General features: G+C 49.0%; 1 long non-coding RNA gene across 1 annotated transcript in view; it reads right to left on the reverse strand.

The window, feature by feature from the left end:
* LOC149127885 (uncharacterized) overlaps positions 1 to 15,833 on the reverse strand; it is a 39,550-nt gene extending 23,717 nt beyond the window's left edge. Inside the window, exon 1 of the long non-coding RNA XR_016229621.1 lies at positions 15,599 to 15,833. This is a non-coding gene — a long non-coding RNA (uncharacterized LOC149127885). The remainder of the gene's footprint in view (positions 1 to 15,598) is intronic.
* Positions 15,834 to 18,788: the final 2,955 nt, after the last annotated feature.

An 18,788-nucleotide genomic window follows, 5' to 3' on the forward strand; every position in this document is an offset into this window, starting at 1 on the left:
CTGCTCCTTGAGTCTACAAGGGGCACTTAAGGTGGGTCACCACTGGATCCCACCGGGGTCTTTAACAACAAAGAGGACTCTGATCTCAAATCTGTTATATGGACCCAAATCTGTTACATGGACGCTCCAAGACCAGAAATGGGTCGCTAATGGCCCTGAAAAGGCCAGTACAGCTCCAAGTTAACTTACTCTTAGGAAATGTTTTTTTTGCCCGGATACTGTTATCCAAACCGTGTCATGTCATCATCCTCGACCCCACAAAACGACAGTTATGGGACACCCTGACAAAGAGTGCGGCCAGGGAATAACGTAACACTGCCTGCTTTGCAAGTTTCATTGGCTGTGTGGGGGCCCTCATGCCACACAGCTGGCTTTTCCAGGCTAAGTCGCCACGATCCAGGCAGGGCATCAAGGCACAGCAAGAGACCTCCAGTCTGGGACGAGTCACTGGGACACAGGCCTAGCTTGGTGAAGCCCTTCTGCACCCAAAGCTCGCTGCTTGTCACTCAGCTTTCCTCGGGAGCTGAGCAGGGGCAGGGGTGGGAGGAAGGGGGAGGGGGAGGTGTGGATGAGCTGCTAGGTGATAACTGCACACCTCCCTCCGGTGGAGAAAGGCCAAGAAGCATGAAGGAGGAATTGCTTGAGAGCAAGGGCTAGAGCTACAGAGGACTGGCCACTTCCTAAAAGGCAATTATCAAATTCCATATCAATTGCTGGGCTTATCTCGCTTTTATTACTCCTAAACATTCCTTACTTATCTTTGCAGGCTGTGCAGTATACAGGGAGAATTCTCAGGTCAGTACTTGGCTGGAGGGTTAAAGAGGAAATCATTCCTCCCCCTTCCCTTCCCCCGCCCGGGGTCAAGGTGGTATCTGAAACTAGAATTGCTGGGAAGATGAGAAGGGTTTACTTTTCCTAAGGAAGGCAATGTTCTAGGTACAAGAAAAATAACACAGGCTTGTCTGTTAAGAATTAACCAGGGAAGTACATTTGGTGCAGCTGTTAAGAGCTTGCGTGGGACGCCTGCATTCCATATTGGAGCACCTGGCTTCACGTCCCAGCTCCACCCCCAATTCCAGCTTCCACTAAGGCACACCTTGGGGGGGGGGGGGCACAGATGATGGCTCACATGGTCGGACCCCTGCCATCCACGTAGGAAACCCAGATTAAGGTCCCAGCTCTTTGTTTTGGCCTGGCCCAATCTTGCCTGTTGTAAACGTTTGGGGAGTAAACCAACAGATGGAAGTTCTATCTGTGTGTATGTGTGTGTGTCACTGTTTATCTGCCTTTCCAATGAACAAAGAGAAGAATTTACTAGACTACAGTGGAAAAACATCTCCTATTTTGCGTCTGGACCCTAGTTCTGCCACTTTCTGAATGACCCAAAACCAGTCACTTAAACCTTCCGCAGCCCAGTGTTCTCAACTGTAAAAGCGAGAGGGTAAAATGTGCTTCGCAATCGTGTCATAAAGACCGAGTGAGATCTTAAGCTGTAAATAGAAGTGGCGTGCCGGGTTTGAGAGCAGGTATCCATAAACCCTTCCCGGAGCCTGCTGAGACTGCAAGAGCAGCTCCTGCAACAAAGACCTCTAGGGTCCTTCCCTGTAGCCCCACCTCCTCTCACCCCCTGGAACATCAGCCTCCCTCCCACTCAACCCCTCCCCGCAAGTGACGTCAGTCCTGGGAATACCTCTGGATACTGCCGCAATTCACAACACCACTGAGTCACAAAACTACCCAGTCATCTTGGACTAAGGAAAGCACTCCCAGAGCCTTAGGGGCAAAGACTCTGCCCGCATTCTCTGGGCCCTGCAGATGTCGTGGGGAGTCAAGACTGAAGCTCTGAGTCAGCCAGCAAACCGCCACTCCCACTCGGAGGAGCCCAGTGGGGATTCCGCCTCTTACTGAGTTATGCCCATTGCCTTAGGGTGCTGTACTCAGGGCCTGGGGAGAAAACCACACAGAGGGCCCTCCACAAGAGGCATTGAAGCCAAAACTCCATTTGTCACCTGATCACCAGGTGACATATTGACTGGTAGATCCCAGCAGCATTTTAATGTCAATTCAGAGACAAAGAAATACCAAGTAGGGGCTGCACCTGCCGTACTGGCATCCCATATGGGTGCCACCTGCAGTGCCAGCATCCCATATTGGCGCCAGTTCAAGTCCCAGCTGCTCCACTTCTGATCCAGCTCTCTGCTATGGCCTGGGAAAGCAGTGGAAGACGCACAAGTCCTTGGGCCCCTGCACCCACATGGGAGACCCGGAAGAAGCTCCTGGCTCCTGGCTTCAGATCGGCTCAGCTCCAGCTGTTGTGGGCAATTGGGGAGTGAACAAGCAGATGGAAGACCTCTCTCTCTCTCTCTCTGCCTCTCATTCTCTCTGTGTAAATCTGACTTTCAAATAAATCTTTAAAAAAAAATACCAAGTAAATGCCTAAAGCTCTGACATTTCTTGTCCCCCAGCACACAGCAGCCCCAGTAAGTGGCCAAGCCACTTTGGGGAAGACAGGGAGGGACATTACGAGAATGTGGCTGCAGCCGTGCTGTGTTCTTCCTCAAGGGCTGCAGCCTCCCTCAATCAAGGGACTCAGCATCTGAGATCTAGCTGTGCCAGCTCACTAGGAAGAGGCTGAGACCCTCCATGGTGTCCAGAGAACTCGTGTTTCTGGACATGAGACCAGAGTGTTTGTTATAGATAATTAATAGCTGAACAGGCCGCCCATCTATTTCATTCCCAGGAACACAGCCACCAATTAGGCCCTGCTAAATATTCCATCATGTGGTTCTGTTGACCTCTCTGTCCCTGCTGCCCATTGCATGTCATTGTGTTGACCTTGACCCTGGCGATCAAGAGATACACCTTAGGGACCAGCGCCATGACACAGTAGGTTAATCCTCCACCTGCAGCACCGGCATCCCATATGGGCGCCGATTCTAGTCCCGGCTGTTCCTCTTCCAATCCAGCTCTCTGCTATGGCCTGGGAAAGCAGCAGAGGATGGCCCAGGTCCTTGGGCCCCTGCACCCACATGGGAGACCAGGAAGAGTCACCTGGCTCCTGGCTTCAGATCGCCACAGATCTGGCCATTGCAGCCATCTGGGGAGTGAACCAATAGATGGAAGACCGCTCTCTCTCTCTCCCTCTCACTGTCTGTAACTCTACCTCTCAAATAAATAAATAAAATCTCTCTAAAAAAAAAAAAAGAGAGAGAGAGAGAGAGACAGATTCGCCGTAGCCACTCCTCGCCAGGATCCCCGTGGGGAGCAGGGCCCACATCTGGTAGTTGTACCTCTTCAGGTGCACACAAGAAGCACCATCATGCTGTCACAGACGCTGGTCCTCCCAACACTGACGCAGTTCCCAACTTCTCCCCCTGGATAAAGGCAGCGTCTTCTGGGATCTGTCAGAGAACGCAGTGAGGATGGGCCCTGCAGTTTACAAGCTACCCACTCTCTCTATGATTCCTCTCTTTCTTGTCATCTTTAGAGTCAATCTTCTGCATTTTGCCTCCGCCGCACTGAGTAGAGACACTGCGTAGCCCAGCAATCCGGTGAGCTAGTTTTCAGTTTCACAGCCACTGGTAGCATCATCAGCTATGCCATCTCTGCGAAGTACATGTGTAGCATCGTTTGGCTGGATCACGTTTTTCAACCTGTCTTTCTTGTCTTAAGACCCTTAGAATCCATTGCCACATGTTTTCCCCAGATTTACACTGATACAAATTAACAACATTTATTTTTTTTGAAATATAAACTTCTTCATGTCAGAGAGAGGCAACAAGGTGTTGCATCTGGGAAGCCTGAGGAAAACAGGCCTCCCTGTGCAAGGCACCTGCTCCTCATTCTCTCCTTGATAGCTCACTGTTTTCTTGTTGTGTTATCAGCCCTCCCATTGTGTAGTCAATTGCCTATATTAGTATGTTTCTGTTAATATACCTACCATGATCTAAGTTCCTGGTTAGACCCTGACTGGCCCAATATTTGGGAATGGAAATAGTCTTAGGAAAAAGATCCTCAAAAAATGTCTGGGTTAGTTTATTATTTTTTTTTCCTCTCCTTGAACACAATGCTGAGATCCATGCTGTTTGTCACCTGATCACCAGGTGACATGCTGACTAGTAGATCCCAGCGGCATTTCAATGTCAATTCAGAGGCAAAGAAATACCAAGTAAATGCCTAAAGCTCTGACATTTCCTTTCCCCCAGCACAGAGCAGCCCCAGTAAACGGCCAAGCTATTTTGGGAAAGTCAGGGAGGGACATTATGAGAACGTGGTAACACAATATATTGTCACCTATGGCTTCTTGTGTTAGAGTGTTTATTGCACCAATGCCTTGGGAACCAAGTAGCTACTGCACTTGACCAGTATCGCAATAATCATAATAATAATTACAAGAACTCTAGTGTAAGATGGATGCTTCCAATTGCGTTGGAGAAATCACAGTAGATAATGACAAAATTTGGTCTTATGTTTCCAACTCAAAAGCTCAGACAACCGGAGAGTTCTGTAGAGACCCTAGAAGAATCTCTTTCCAGGTATAGGGCCAATGTTGGTGAAAATTAGAGTTGGCACTTATTTGTGTGGGTTGCAGAGCCTTAACTTAATTGGAAGTCACAGACATACCCAGTCTCTACCGTAACTTGTTTGAAACTGAGACTCCCAAATCCCGCTAAGTCTACCTTGTTAAGGAATACAGCCTCCTCAGGTAAGGTAGACCCAGTAATATCTCATCTAGCGCTTCCACAGCCAGGGCTGGAGGACAAAGGGAAGATGAGAAATTTGATGTAGGGTCTTTAAGAGCCCGATTCTCAAGTCACTAAGGACAGAGCACACTTGGATGTTACTGCTCCTCAGAAGTTCATAACAGGAACTAGAATTGGGACTTAGACCCCAGAGAGGGTCTAGAAGGGTCATAAGGAGACTGGCCATGGGAGGACTGAAGAGAGCTGGAGGATAGGACTCATTGCCAGCTCCGCCATGAAACGTTCCCCGTGAGCGTTGCTGACAGGTACAGGGTCAATAAGAAGGCATCCCCTTCTAAGGCACTCCCCGCTGTGGAACCTTTCAGGAATCCAGATGACAAAGGAGCAAAGTTGTGTGCAGAGTCTCAGCACTGGCGCCACGGAGCAGAAGCTGAAGCATAATCTTGTACATGCAATCCAGCATCCTGGTAGGAAGGGTAGATTTATCATGCTAAAACAGACACAAGGAAAATGGAAACCTGTATGTCCCATTCATTAAGTAAGTTTCATCAGAAGTCAAAAGTCTTCCTCCAAAACAACCTACAAGCCCAGCTGACTTCACTGACAGCTTACAACAATTAGTCAAGGAAGAAGTCATTCCAATTATAGAAAACCTCCTCCTAACTCACAAAGCAAGGCTAATATAACTTTATAGCAAACTCAGCAAGAACAACACAAAAGAAAAATTATATTCTCATCTCATTCATGAACATAGATGCAAAAATCTGAAACACAATATAGCAAATGAATTCAGCAATATATTTAAAAGGATAATAAATCTTATAAATTTGGATTTATCCCAAGAATGTAAAGTTGAGTAAATGTTAGAAAAATCAATTAGTATAATTCAGCTCATTAACATAGTAAGGTAAACATCATTTGAACATCTGAATATATGAGAAAAATACTTGATAAAATTAACGTCTGCTCATAAATCTTGGAAATACTTTTATTGACAATAAATAGAAGTAATTTTCCTAGTATGATAAAGTTTATCTAGCAAAACACCATAGAGAATATAATAAGGCATTTAAGAGTTATACTTTGAAAGCATTCGCTTTGAGACATAGAACAAATACAAGTCTTCTACCATCATTTCTTTTCAACACTGCAGTAGAGGTGCCTACCCATACAGTAAAACAAAACAGGAAATAAAAGATATTAAATGAGGCCGGTGCTGTGATGTAGCGGATAAAGCTGCCGCCTGCAGTGCTGGCATCCCATATAGGTGCTGGTTCCAGTCCCGGCTGCTCCACTTCCAATCCAGCTCTCCACTATGGTCTGGGAAAGCAGTAGAAGATGGCCCAAGTCCTTGGGCCCCTGCACCCATACGGGAAACCTGGAAGAAGCCCTGGCTCCTGGCTTCTGGCTCCAGCCATTGCAGCCAATTGGGGAGTGAACCAGTGGATGAAAGACCTCTCTTTCTCTTCTCTCTCTCTCTCTCTCTCTCTCTCTCTGCCTCTCCTCTCTCTGTGTAATTCTTTCAAATAAATAAATAAATCTTAAAAAATCAAATGGAAAAGAAGAGATAATACTGTCCTTATACACAGACAATATGATTGTATACATAAAAGATCTAGAAAAATCTACAGATGAATTAATAGAATTAGTAAGAAAAGTATACACACACATGCAACTTGTAGGAACCACTCTGGCATAGGAGAGAGAAATATGCTTTGGACTAATTAATACTACAGGTAACATTTTAATACATGTTTTAAAACTCAACTATTTGAAGTTACAGGAGGACATCACGTATCATCAGAAACTCATGCAGAGAAAACCTTGAGAGAAGAAAACTTCTCTAGATGTGTTTTTGCCCAAGAATACTCTCTAGTCCATGTGGCATGAAACAGCAAGAAACCAGAAAGAAAGCTTCTGGCTGGTAGGCTCAAGAAGTCAAAAAAGGGGGGAGGGGGCTCCCAGAGCAGGTATATAGCAACAGAGGAAACCCTGGAAAAGGATAATGTGAAGAGAGCCCCCAGACCTCCCTGTAATCCCACCCAGATCCTTGACCATCCTCAGAACTGCTCAGACATGGCGGAGGTGCTAAGGAAATCAGTTGTAAGGCTACTAGACAACATATAGTAAGGCTGTTAAAAACTAGTGATGGCTAGATCATCTTGAAAGTAGTCAGAAGAAAAAATATTTTGTACAGAGAAGCAACAAGAAGAACTATAATCAAGTGTCTCATACAATGAAAACCACGGGACAATAGAAAGACATCTTTAAAGAACAAAAAACGTGGGAGAGGGAATCACCCAAGAATTCTCCATCAACAAAATATTTTTTAAAACATGAAAGTATGGGGGTCAGTGTTGTGGAACTGCAGTTAAGGTGATGCAGGAATCTCATATCAGAGTGCCTGTTGCAGTCCCGGCTGCTCCATTGCCCATCCAGCTCCCTATTAATGTGTCCAGGGAGGTAATGAAGAATGGCTCAAGTACTTGGCCCCGTCACCCACGTGGGAGACCCAGATGGAGTTCCTGCCTTCTCGCTTCAGTCTGACCCCAGCCCTGGCTGCTGAAGCCATTTGGGGGATGAACCAGTGGGTGGAAGATCAATCTATCTCTCTCCCTACCCCTGTCCCTCTTTCTGTCTGTCAAATAAATTAATACATCTTTTTAAAAGATAATTTACATCAAATAATACATATGTGGATGTTTGATATGTGACAGAGGTGCCATGCAGATTAATGAGGGCGGTACTGAGATAATTACACATCCACTTGGAAAAAAATACAGTAAGTCCCTTGCTCACACTGTACACAGAAGCCAATTCAGGATCAATTAGACATAAGTATGAAAAGAAAAGAAATAGAGATTTTCCATCAGGATTTAGGGTCATGAATCCCAGACAATGCATTGAGGTGTCCTGAGATACTGCAGCCAAATTCACAATAGTGTCATGGGAAATTTTAAATTTTTGAAGAAAACAGAAATATTGACATCTGCCAGACACAGCATAAATGACTGGCTCTGGACAGTTTCAACATTAGACCACGCCACAGTCTCTTCAACCACATCACTTTCTTGCAAACCTGGATATGGGAGTAGAAGTGAGTGCAGGTAACAGCCAGTCTTATTCCATGGTTGGAGAAGTTGTGCAATGCCCAACATTTGCATGCATCCCCTTAGTAATTGTAATTATTTAAGAATGAAAAGCTACATTATCTTTTCTTTCAATATATGTATATTATTTTTCTACCAATTTGTTAGAACATAATTTTTTTTTTAAAGCAGATTTTATTTAGTTATTTGAGAGGTAGAGTCACTGTGAGAGGGAGAGACAGAGAAAAAGATCTTCCTTCTGTTGGTTCACTCCCCAAATGGCCACAACAGCCAGAAGCCAGGAGCTTCTTCCCAGTGTCCCACATGGGTGCAGGGGCCCAAGCACTTGGGCCATCTTCCCAGGCCACAGCAGAGAACTGGATTGGAAGAGGAGCAGCCAGGACTAGAACCGGCGCCCATATGGGATGCCGGCGCCACAGGTGGAGGATTAACCTACTGCACCACGGCACCAGTCCCCATAAATGCTTGTTAAGCTGTTTGGAACCAAATACCTGATAAACGGAAGTGCTAGGCGTTTGTTTTGGCCTAAACATACCTTGCAGAAATAACTGTCGTAAGGGCACTGTGAGTTGACAAAGTTGAGAATACAAATCTGTTCTCAGGATAGGGAAATGTTTTGTAAACAGGAGACATAAAGTAAAAATCATAAAGGAAATAAAATATGAATTCAAATTCCTCTAAGTTAAGAACATCTCTTCATCAAATGATACCATGAAGACAAGTCACAGAGTGAATACATAAACAGTGAATAGAACTGACAGATCAGGAAGATAGACAATCCTGTAAATAAATGGACAAAAGAGACTTAGACACTCTACAAAATAAGAAATCCATACTTATGAAAAGTGCTCATTCTCTTCAGAAATCAGCAAAATGCAAGTTAAAAGCACAATGAGAATATAAACCTGTAAAATTTCTAGAAGAAAACATAAGAGAGAATTTTTTCATGATTTGGGATAAGCAAAAAAATTAGATAAGGTACAGAAAGCTCAAACCACTAAAAAATTGATAAGTTGGACTTCATCGGAATTTAAAATTTCTCTTTGAAAGACAACCTTAAGAAAATTAAAAACAAGCCGTGAAGTGGGAGGAAATATTTTTTAAAATACATACCTGGTAAAGAATCCGTAAGTAGGGGCTGGTGCTGGGACGCAGCAGGTAAAGCCACCACCTGCAGTGCCGGCATCCCATACAGGCGTCAGTTCAAGTCCCGGTTGCTCCACTTCTAATCCAACTCTCTGCTATGGCCTGGGAAAGCAGTAGAAGATGGCCCAAGTCCGTGGGCCCCTGCACCCACATGGGAAACCCAGAAGAAGCTCCTGGCTCCTGGCTTCCAATCGGCGCAGCTCTGGCCGTTACAGCCATCTGGGGAGTGAACCAGTGGGTGGAAGACCTCGCTCTCTGCTTCTGCCTCTCTATAACTGCCTCTCAAATGAATAAATAAATATTTTCAAAAAAAAAATAGAATTAAAAAAGTAAATTAAGTAACTCTTAATTCCATTATAAGGAAACAACCCACTTTAAAAATGGGTAAAAGATTCAAACAGACATCTCACCAATGAAGACACACAAAGGCCAATGCACATATAATGAAGACACTCAAATCATCAGCCACCACGTCACATCATGTAAATGTGCACTAAAATATGAGCTATCAGTACATACATACACACACACACACACACAAGTAGCTACAAATTTAAAAGTCTGGGTCTACCGAGTGTTAGAACACTCAGAGACTGTTGGTATATAAATTATAAAATGATAAAACCATTGGTGATTTCGAATCAAGTTAAAAATGCACACACCCTAGGTGGGTAGTTAGCTTAGTGGTTAACATACTGGCTAAAACACCCATCTTCCACATCAGAGAGCCTGGGTTCAGTACCCGACTCCAGTACTTGACTCCAGCCTCCTGCTGATGAACATCCTAGAAGGCAGCAATAAGAGCTCAAGTCGTTGAATCCCTGCCACCAACGCGGGAGGCTGGACTGAGATCCCAGCTCCCGGACTCAATCTAGCCCAACTCTAGCTGTTGTGAGTATTTGGGGAGTGAAACAGACGACGGGACCCTCCCTCTCGCTCCCTCCTCCTTCCCCCTCAAATAAATAACACGCATACCCTGTGACCCAGCAAAGCTGCTCCTGCACATTATTCCAAGAAAAATGAAAATATATAGCCACAGAAAGATTAACTGTGTGTTAGAAGTCTCATCCGTAGCTGCCGAAATCTGTAAACACCCAGTAACCTCTCAGCTGGAAAGCGCATGAACTGTGCTATGTCTCTGTAACTACTCTGATGCTACTCAGTAGTGAAGGACCTAAGTACAGGTGCATGCCACCACGCAGGTCAGCCTCGCTCACGCGGAGTGGAAGGAGCGAAGGGGTATATTCTGGATGATTCCATGGACTGGACATCTGGAAAGGGCAATGTTACAGCAGCAAGATGCAGATGAGTGCTGGAGTCGAGGAGTGACTGCAAATGGGCATGAGGGGTCTTTTCAGGCTGATGGAAATGCCCCATGTCTTGTTGGTGGTAGGAACCACATGAGAGTACATGTCCAAGCCTATCAGCTGTGAATTTCAAAGGGGCAATACAAGGCCGGCGCCACAGCTCACTAGGCTAATCCTCCGCCTTGCGGCACCGGCACACCAGGTTCTAGTCCCGGTCGGGGCGCCGGATTCTGTCCCGGTTGCCCCTCTTCCAGGCCAGCTCTCTGCTGTGGCCAGGGAGTGCAGTGGAGGATGGCCCAAGTGCTTGGGCCCTGCACCCCATGGGAGACCAGGAGAAGACCTGGCTCCTGCCATCGATCAGTGCGGTGCGCTGGTCACAGTGCGCCAGCCGCGGCGGCCATTGGAGGGTGAACCAACGGCAAAAAGGAAGACCTTTCTCTCTGTCTCTCTCTCTCACTATCCTCTCTGCCTGTCAAAAAATAATAATAAAAAAAGAATTTAAAAAAATAATAATCAAAGGGGCAATACAGATTTTTCTTGTATGGAAATTATGCCTCAATTTTTTTAAGATTTATTTATTAATCTGAAAGGCAAAGTGACAGAGAGGGAAGGAGACAGACAGACAGAGAAAGACCTTCCCATCCACTGATTTACTCCCCCAAATGGCTGCAATAGCCAGGGCTGATCCAGGCCAAAGCCAGGAGTCCAGAGCTCCATCCAGGTCTCCTGTGCAGGTGCAGGGGCCCAAGCACTTGGACCGTCTTCCACTGCCTCTCTCAGGCACAGTAGCAGGGAGCAGAATCAGAAGCGGAGCAGCCAGGACTCAAATCAGCACTCCCCTGTGGGATACCGGCATCCCAGGCAGCAGCTTAGCTCACTGAGCCACCACACCGATCCCTATTCCTTGATCATTTTACATTTTTCTCTCAAGATTTAATGATAAATGTTTCACCACAATGAGCTGTCTTTCAATAGCCACCAGACTAGCAAAACGGTAGAAGTCCGTTGATGTCAAATGTTGCAAGGAAGATGAGCCCCGGGGGCAGCCGCAGAGCGGGCACTCAGAAATCAGGGGTTAAGCCAGAGTGTGCTGCAGGTGTTTGTTAGGGCTCAGCTCCTGTGAAAGGGACGGAGCAGAAGCAGGGAGAAGAGGGCTAAGTCACAGACCCGATACTGGATGGACAAGGCGCTCTGCGGCAAGTCAGGCTGTGAGGTCTCCACACAGTCATCAGATCCAGGCTGTCCAGGGAAGGAGGGGGCCAAACCCCAGGTGGCTGAGCTGCGCAGCCAGTCTTCCTGGAAGGAGCATCTGTGTGGCACACCTCGGGGTCTACCCCAGGAAGATACACACTGTCTTGATGGCTTGTAGCATAGCACAAGCATCTGGACACCAGTTTGGTAGAACTGAAGATGAGCGTGCTCTGTGCACCAGCATTCTGCTCCCAGGTATGTACGTACGCTAGTCACACACATGTCCCCGCACACCAGATAGATGTGTCTACCACAGCACAGTTCCCACGAGCCCCAAACTGCAAACTCTAGTCCCAGCGTTCATCAGTAATAGAACGCATTTACAAACATGGCTGCATTCATATCCTGGGATAATTAACACACGATCGTGCATCAGTAAAACCCATCTACATCTATGTAGAATATGGTAAAAAAAAATACTATATATCAGTAGAAATGAGCGTGCTACAGGAACAAGCAAGAACACAGATGGGTCTCATTGCCTTAGCCCATTTTCTGTTGCTGTAATGGTCAAAGAAAAGGGTTTTGTTTAGGTCTCGTGCAGCATCAACACACGGCAGGAAGCAGAAGGCAAGTGGCACATTGCAGACTCTCGCCACAGCTAATGCTTCCCTCTACAAAGGCATGAACCCATCCCCTAAGGTTCCACTCCCACGACCCAGACCCCTCCCATAGACCCACCCTCCCAACACTGCCACACTGAAGAATTCAGCTTCCAACGTATGAACTTTAGGAGAATTTGCTCAAATAGGGGCCGGCATCACGGCATAGCAGTTAAAGTCACTGCCTGCCACGCCAATATCCCATATGGGCACTGACTGGGTTCTTGGCGGCTCCACTGCTGACCCAGCTCCCTGCTAACATGCCTGGGAAGGCAGCAGAGGACGGCCCAAGTGCTTGGGTCCCTGCACCCATGTGGGAGACCTGGATGGTGTTCTGGACTCCTGGCTTCAGCCTGTTCCCACCCTGGCTATTGTAGACTTTGGGGGAGTAAATCCTCAGAGGGAAGATCAGTCTCTCTCTCTCTCTCTCTCTCCCCCTCCCTCCCTCCCCTCTACCTCCAGATGTCATATAAATAAATAAATCTTTTTAAAAAAAACTTGCTCAAACCATAGCACTCATGAACAAAATGCTGAGCATAAGAGAAGGCACAAAAGAATATTTACAATATGATTTCATCCAATTGGCAAAACTGAGCCATGTGGCTTGAGAATGGATTCATAAATTATAAATCTGTGAGGCAAAGCAATGAAACGATCCACACTGGACTCAGGAGCACAGTGGCTCTGGAGGGAGGGCCAGTGCTGAAGGGAGCAGTAGCACCAGAGAAAGCTCCCAGCGTTTTAACCACGCCTGGGCGTTCACTGTATGATTATTGATCAAAACATATGTATGGGGGTCGGTGCTGTGGTATAGCGGCTGCAGGGCTGGCATCCCGTATGGGCGCCAGTTCAAGTCCCGGCTGCCCCACTTCCAATCCAGCTCTCTGCTATGGCTTGGGAAAGCATTGGAAGTTGGCTCAAGTCCTTGGACCCCTGCACCCAGTGGGAGACCTGGAGGAAGCTCCTGGCTCCTGGCTTTGGATCAGCACAGTTCTGGCTATTGCGGCCAATTGGGGAGTGAACCAGCAGATGGAAGACCTCTCTCTCTCTCTCTCTCTCCGCCTCTCCTTCTCTTTGTGTGTAACTCTGACTTTCAAATAAATAAATAAATCTTAAAAAAAAAAAAAAAAAAAAAAAGGCCAGCGCCGCGGCTCACTAGGCTGATCCTCCGCCTTGCGGCGCCAGCACACCGGGTTCTGGTCCTGGTCGGGGCACCGGATTCTGTCCCGGTTGCTCCTCTTCCAGGCCAGCTCTCTGCTGTGGCCAAGGAGTGCAGTGGAGGATGGCCCAAGTGCTTGGGCCCTGCACCCCATGGGGGACAAGGATAAGTACCTGGCTCCTGCCTTCAGATAGGCGCGGTGCGCCGGCCGCAGCACTCGGGCCGCGGCGGCCATTGGAGGGTGAACCAACGGCAAAGGAAGACCTTTCTCTCTGTCTCTCTCTCTCTCTCACTGTCCACTCTGCCTGTTCAAAAAAAAAAAAAGTACATATGGGTTTGGAGTACTTCCGTGGATGTTACATGAGAATACATTGGCAAATTCCTGGAAAATTGAAATAAAAGATACATTTATTTTGAGTGTGAAAAAAAAGTTTTGAAATACATCCACTGAGGGAATCTCTGAAAAGTTCACAGAAAATGCAAATGCAGACTTAAATGTCTGGGGCACCAAAATAAGCCTACCTTTTAATTCCACTTTTCCACAAAATGTGGAGGTACCCTCGCACTTCACAATAACAAGGAGAATCGACAGTTCCAGGAACTGGGCAAGTTCGGCCTGAACTAAAGGGACGGATTAGGGGTGGTATAGTGGTCCCCAGTTATCTGGGACCTCAAAGAGGAAGACTCCTAAGTGATTCAAATGCATGAAATGGGCCTCCAGGCTCAGCAACCTGTCCCTGGTCTGGTGCCAGCTGAGGCTGAGGTCAGGCCTAGCGCCCTCCACACCTCTCCCAGCTCAGAAGCCCTGAGGTTCAACGAACTGGGCCTAGGCAGGTGAGTAGGGAGAGGGCAGGCTGCCGAAGCCAGGAAGCCACTCCAGGCAGAGGACCAAGGGCTAGATGAGGCCAGGCTTCCTTTTTCAACAGAGGTCAGCTAAGGGATCCTTGCGACGTGAGCACCATGACCCTGCCACCCCGACCTGGGCAGCTTCCTGCACGTTTGCACAGGCAGAGTGCGGCTTCCAGCTGAACCTGTTCTCAGATGCCCTGCGGAGGGGAGGCCCAGGTCTCCCTGAGAACGATAACAACACTGGGCTTGCTCAAAGTGGTTTCCAGCCACTTGAAATCCACTGGGCACTGGGCAAGGTCTTGTCTCCCAAGCACCGCCCCAGGCTGGTCACAAGCCAGCAAGACAAAGAGCAGGTTGCATAAGCCAAGGCCCCTGCACCCGGCTCCTCCGACAAGAAGGAATTAGCAGCAACAACCATCTCCAGCCCCAGGTGTCAAAGACCAGCACAAGGAATTTAGTGCCCTGCTGGCCCAACAGCAAGGCAGCTTGTTCCCCTCCGGGTGACGCCAACACAGAACACACGGACAGTACAACCGGCACCTGAGCCAGGAGCCCAGGAGTCAATCTCGACTGTTCCTTCTCCTTCCCACCCTCCACATCCTTCAGCTCACACAGAGTCTCACTGAAATTGTCAAGCTCTGTGAAGGCCTTCAATCCGCAGCGCCACGATCAATTTCAGCAATGAGGGAGGGGTCAGGCAAGAGAGGCACACGCCTCTGGACCACCTCCAGCATGGGGTGCAGGGGGCTGGTCCTCATTCTAGACTAAAAGGAGCAACCCGTGTGTCGCTCCCCCTCTTCGTGGAGGAACGACACAGGACCCTGCGCTGTTCTTTCGTCTGCTCGGCCCTCCCCGGGTTTGCTGCTGGTTCTTCCCGGGTTGGCTATCGACCCTTCCACCTCCGTGGAAGGGCGGTTCCCCCTGCCACTTTCCCCACTTCCGCAGGGGAGCGGCACACCGCCGGCCGGCTCTCTCGGGGGCTGCACAGGTGTTCCTTCAGATAGATGTTCCTCTTAGATGTTCCCTGGTGCATGTTGTCTCTCTCCTCCTTTATAGTCCTCTTCCACCAATCCCAACTCTGCTACCCACACGCCGAGTACGCTGCTCTCCTCCAATCAGGAGCAGTTTATTGGTTGAACTGGAGGCAGCTGTGTAGAAGCTGTTACTCCCTTCTCAGCGCCATATTGTGGGAGAGCAGATGCATAGAATAAGTCTTAATTCCAGTAACTTAGTCTAGTCCGAGTTGCTCCCAGTTGCTCCCCACACCCGTGGTCTCCTATGCCACCCCTTCTCAACTCCGCACCTGTCAACGACAACCTTCTCTACCGGTCCCCATATCACGAACGACATGAAATTAGCATCAGTGGGGGAGACACAGGGAACACTGAGTTAGCCCCCAGTCCCCCACTGCTGTGCCAAGCCCTTTCTCCATGGAAGAGCCACTCCCAACCCCTCGAGGTCCTTGCCTCACCTATGAACCAGCATCACCGTCCTCCCGAGTTTCCTTAGTTGGAACCAAGACATCGTCTCCATTCTGCCCCACCAGAAGCCTTTCTTGTCTGCTGACATGTAACTCACTATCTCTCCCTGCTCCCTTCTTGGAGACCCTTGGTGGTGGCAGTGCATAAACCTCCCCTCCAGAGGCTCCACCCGGCCTCATTTGCATGTTGGCTCTGGGAGCCGCAGAGAGAGCAGGTGCACAGCAGCCTTACTGGTCCGAGTCAGAGAGAGCCGTAAAACCTCGGCAAGTCACCAGACTCACAGGAAGACTATTGTCAAGAGTTTACCGCTGGTGCAAGGGCAGGGCACCCGGCAGGTGCACGCACCCCGGGTGTTGCACGCCAGACTCTCTCCCGGGGCTGGGGACACAATCCCACTGGAGCTGGGGCTGCGGTGGCCTCTGTCCTGCCCCACCTCCCCACCCGCAAAGCACAAGTTCCTGTTCACACGGGTCTCAGCAACGCCAGTCAGGCCCTGAATCACGCGTGTGACTCACTGTCAGCCGCTTTCTCTGCAGAAAGCTCTTAGCAGTTAATTTCTGGCTAATTTATTATCCTTCAGCTTAGCCCTCCTAGCACCATTAGCTAGGAGCCTGACACGACTGAGTGAAATATTGTCTAATTTATTATCTTATTACTCCTCTGGAACAGGATCAATTAATTACCCATTAAAGGATTTCAGCCGCCGAGATTTATTACGCGGCCCTGCATTTTAACAGATGATTAGTTATACATGTTTGTTTGCTTGAAGAGCAGAGGGCAGCAGATAAATAGAGACGATGGAGAGAAGGAGCGAGGGGACGGTGCAGCAGGACGGAGCTAATGGATCTCCTCTAACTCCGTGAAAATGGAGCGGTCAATGACAAGAATTATCGACTCATTCACTTGCGGTTTTGAGATAACCATATGTACAGGGGACGGGGAGGGGGGGCGGAGAACAGCCCGCACCCAACTGCTTTTTCCATTCAATAAATTCGCTTCAGAATATATTGGATTGGGGTTTGATGGCTATTTCGTGTTTTGCAGAGTGCTGACACTGGTATGATTCAGTAATTATTGTTTCTTTTAAGTTATTGCTGTAATTTTGCTCTCTAAGATCCCAATCAATTTCTACCTCTCAAGGGCACGCTTGAAAAACGATATTTGAAAACAGCCCTCTGATAGATGGTGCTGCTCGACGGTGGCGGAGACAAATAGCCTAATCTGGCACAAATTAGCTTGGCTTCCACAGATAGTTTTATACGGCCATGTAAATTATATTGTCAGGCCCAGTCACTTTCCAGCCCAGAGTGCAGCTAACAAGGAGCCGCAGAGACATTATTGGTGCTGCTGTGCACTCCCGGGGCTGCTGCAAAGCCATTTGTAAGGGGGGAGAGAGGTGAGAGAGAGAGAGAGAGAGGGAGAGAGAGAGAGAGCGCGACACATGCAAGGTAGACACGCAGATGTGAGCTGGAACCAGCAGGTGCAGATCTGGCGCTGTGCTCTCTCTGTGAGGACTGAACCAAGCCGCTGGAAGGGGAGGCTCCTAGGTGTGTGATGGGCTGGTCCGGTCCCTGGGAAAGTCAGGGAGAGGAGTCGCAGGCTCTGGGGGAAGTAGCAGCCAAGAGGAAGTGACCTGAACCCCAAGCACCTCTGCTTCAAGCGGTCGTCTGCCTGGAACGGAGTTGGGGGACAGATGAGCAGATGAGCTGGGCTGAGCTGCGGGGCCAGATGTGCTGGCAGAACAGGTCGGCCAGCTGTAACAGCCCTCCTCCTCCTCTCCCTCCTCCTCCACCTGCTCTGAGCAGCCCAAGGGGTGGGACCGCTGTGGAGGGAGAGGCCACCCCGCCCAGGTGAGCACTTGCCAGTGCCTCTGTCCCTAGCATCCTGTGGAGGTGAGGGCTGGCTGAGCTGGGAAAAGCCTTGCTTGGTTGGTGGCCTTCCACGGGAAGCAGCTGGTGCCTTCCTTGTGCCTGCAGAAGCCGGCCCCTCCCACCTCACCCAGCTGCGGTCCCCATCTCCTTCTCACATTCTCTTGAGCCTGGTCAGGTTCGGCCCCAGCCTCCTCTCCAACACTGGACACCCTGTGGGACAGCTGTGCTTCTCCTGGTTCCCCCAGACCTGGCCGTGGACCTTGCAGTCATTTGCCATCTGCCTGGCCAGAGCCCAAGTCCCCAGGGGTCAACCCCGAGCACCTTGTGTGTTGGCCTAGGAGTTGACTCTGCCCGGAGGCAGTGACCACAGCTAACCTACCCAGTCCTGGACCTCTGCAGGCCCCAGGGACCACAGAACCCATTCTAGGTGGGGACGGGGGGCCAGGTTCTGTCTGTAGGTAGTCTCACGTGATGAGTGGGAACAGGGTCTAAGGCAGGTAGAAATAAGGTGCCAGGTGAGCTAGAGGTAGTAGGGCGGGTGGCGGTGAGCTCAGAGCCGGCACATCACACATACATATCACATACCACACACACCACACACATCACACACACCATACATGGGCCTGTTTCCTGCTGCCCTGAGCCCCGGAGCCTAAGGGGATTGCTGAGTGTGGGTTTTTCGAGTGCCCCTTGTAATCCTTCACGCTCCAGGTTCTAAGCCTGCTCTGAAACTCCGCTTCGTGGTCAAAGGCGCACCTTGGTGCATGACTGATGATGCCTTGGGTAGGCTTTTCACTGACACACTGCGCAAAGGGTTTCTTTATTTTTTTAAGATTTATTTATTTACTTGAAAGTCAGAGTTACACAGAGAGAGAAGAAGAAGCAGAGAGAGAGAGAGAGGTTTTCCATCTGCTGGTTCGCTCCCAGATGACTCCAGTGGCTGCAGTTGTGCTGATCTGAAACCAGGAGCTTCTTCTGGGTCTCCCATGCAGGTGCAGGGGCCCAAGGGCTTTGGCCATCTTCCACTGCTATCCCAGGCCATAGCGGAGAGCTGGATCAGAAGTGGAGCAGCCAGGACTCAAACCGGCACTGCAGGTGGCTGCTTTACCTGCTACACCACAGTGCCAGCCCTGCAAAGGATTTCTAAGGGAAGCCAGCTCCAGCCCCAACCCCCTGGCCTCCTTGCCTGTTGACGGCCTGGTCCAGAAAGATTCTGTTTCGACTTTCATTTAGTCTCCCCTGGACTTGCTGAAGTACTCCAGCCACCTGCTTTCACAGCCCTGCTACGCGCCTGCTTACTGCCCAGGGC

This window comes from Oryctolagus cuniculus, chromosome 2 (genome assembly GCF_051225735.1).
Source record: "Oryctolagus cuniculus isolate XC-2025 breed Fujian yellow rabbit chromosome 2, ASM5122573v1, whole genome shotgun sequence".
In the NCBI taxonomy this organism is placed as follows: Eukaryota; Metazoa; Chordata; class Mammalia; order Lagomorpha; family Leporidae; genus Oryctolagus; species Oryctolagus cuniculus.